Consider the following 2,500-nt stretch of genomic DNA (forward strand, 5'->3'; position numbering starts at 1 on the left):
TGATATGAAATATTTTCTATCAATATACTTTTGAGCTATATCGCCCAGCCCTAGTGTGCCAGCACACACTAGGGCTGGCACACAGAGTACACAGACTGTGTGTGCAGACTGCAGAGGCACCTTGTAAAGTCAAGGAGTAAAATGTAAAGTCAAGGAGTACCATGTAATAGAAGAAGCCAATGTCACTCCACGTCCCGAATAATACTGTGTGTGCCGGCTACAAGGCTGAGTGCGGATTGCTAAACCAGGGGGGTCAGGACCACCCAGGTCAGAAGGTAGTTTTGGAGGGTCAATGAGATGATTTATGGGATAGGAAATAAATTTCGCTTCTACAAATTTATGATTGTGACTATTTTTCTGAAATTTCATTTATTTTTTGCCTTTGCCCCTCTGAAACCCTCTGAAACACTGAATCATTTTAAGCTGCTTGGCCTCCTCTGATAATTAATCAAATGAAACAACCTGAAAATGGAGAGTCAGCAATAGTGAGATGGAGAGAGAGAGAGAGAGAGAGAGAGAGAGAGAGAGAGAGAGACAATCAAGATAATGACCTCTACCTCTAAGCTAAGGACACAAAGACACACACACACACACACACACACACACACACACACACACACACACACACACACATAAAGGGAAATGCTAATGAAAGCAACAGTGTTTATAAGTGTGTTTAGGAATGCTATGTGGCCCCTGAGACAGTATGGTGGATTTAATGATCAGAAAGAATCCATTTAGCAGCCAAATAGCTTTGAAATCAGCCTTTACACATTTTAAATGTTGACAGACCGGTTAAAGGACTTCACACACTTATTTCATACCAACACCTCTCTGGATACTATTTCTCATATGATGGGATATTATTTGACAAAACACCTTAACGTCCAAACTAGGTGTGTGTGTTTACAGGGCGGGGCCAGTGACTTACTGCAGCAGGGGTGTGTTTAGAGGGCGGGGCCAGTGACTTACTGCAGGAGGGGCGTGTTTATAAGGCGGGCCAGTGACTTACTGCAGCAGGGGCGTGTTTAGAGGGCGGGGCCAGTGACTTACTGCAGCAGGGGCGTGTTTATAAGGCGGGGCCAGTGACTTACTGCAGCAGGGGTGTGTTTAGAGGGCGGGCCAGTGACTTACTGCAGCAGGGGTGTGTTTAGAGGGCGGGCCAGTGACTTACTGCAGGAGGGGCGTGTTTATAAGGCGGGTCAGTGACTTACTGCAGCAGGGGCGTGTTTATAAGGCGGGTCAGTGACTTACTGCAGCAGGGGCGTGTTTATAAGGCGGGTCAGTGACTTACTGCAGCAGGGGCGTGTTTATAAGGCGGGTCAGTGACTTACTGCAGCAGGGGCGTGTTTATAAGGCGGGCCAGTGACTTACTGCAGCAGGGGTGTGTTTAGAGGGCGGGCCAGTGACTTACTGCAGCAGGGGCGTGTTTATAAGGCGGGGCCAGTGACTTACTGCAGCAGGGGCGTGTTTATAAGGCGGGCCAGTGACTTACTGCAGCAGGGGTGTGTTTAGAGGGCGGGCCAGTGACTTACTGCAGCAGGGGTGTGTTTAGATGGCGGGCCAGTGACTTACTGCAGGAGGGGTGTGTTTATAAGGCGGGCCAGTGACTTACTGCAGCAGGGGCGTGTTTATAAGGCGGGTCAGTGACTTACTGCAGCAGGGGCGTGTTTATAAGGCGGGCCAGTGACTTACTGCAGCAGGGGTGTGTTTAGAGGGCGGGCCAGTGACTTACTGCAGCAGGGGCGTGTTTATAAGGCGGGGCCAGTGACTTACTGCAGCAGGGGCGTGTTTATAAGGCGGGCCAGTGACTTACTGCAGCAGGGGTGTGTTTATAAGGCGGGCCAGTGACTTACTGCAGCAGGGGTGTGTTTATAAGGCGGGCCAGTGACTTACTGCAGCAGGGGCGTGTTTATAAGGCGGGCCAGTGACTTACTGCAGCAGGGGTGTGTTTAGAGGGTGGAGTCAGTGACTTACTGCAGGAGGGGCGTGTTTATAAGGCGGGCCAGTGACTTACTGCAGCAGGGGCGTGTTTATAAGGCGGGCCAGTGACTTACTGCAGCAGGGGCGTGTTTATAAGGCGGGGCCAGTGACTTACTGCAGCAGGGGCGTGTTTATAAGGCGGGCCAGTGACTTACTGCAGCAGGGGTGTGTTTATAAGGCGGGCCAGTGACTTACTGCAGCAGGGGTGTGTTTATAAGGCGGGCCAGTGACTTACTGCAGCAGGGGCGTGTTTATAAGGCGGGCCAGTGACTTACTGCAGCAGGGGTGTGTTTAGAGGGTGGAGTCAGTGACTTACTGCAGGAGGGGTGTGTTTATAAGGCGGGCCAGTGACTTACTGCAGCAGGGGCGTGTTTATAAGGCGGGCCAGTGACTTACTGCAGCAGGGGCGTGTTTATAAGGCGGGCCAGTGACTTACTGCAGCAGGGGCGTGTTTATAAGGCGGGCCAGTGACTTACTGCAGCAGGGGCGTGTTTATAAGGCGGGCCAGTGACTTACT

At 51.4% G+C, this 2,500-nt stretch overlaps 1 protein-coding gene across 2 annotated transcripts in view; it reads right to left on the minus strand.

Moving 5' to 3' along the window:
• The window catches only part of tiparp (TCDD-inducible poly(ADP-ribose) polymerase), a 39,270-nt gene that overhangs the window by 12,307 nt on the left and 24,463 nt on the right, over nt 1–2,500 (minus strand). The gene's annotated exons all lie outside the window — the stretch shown is intronic.

The sequence above is a fragment of the Poromitra crassiceps genome (assembly GCF_964638095.1).
Source record: "Poromitra crassiceps genome assembly, chromosome: 5".
Classification (NCBI taxonomy): domain Eukaryota; kingdom Metazoa; phylum Chordata; class Actinopteri; order Beryciformes; family Melamphaidae; genus Poromitra; species Poromitra crassiceps.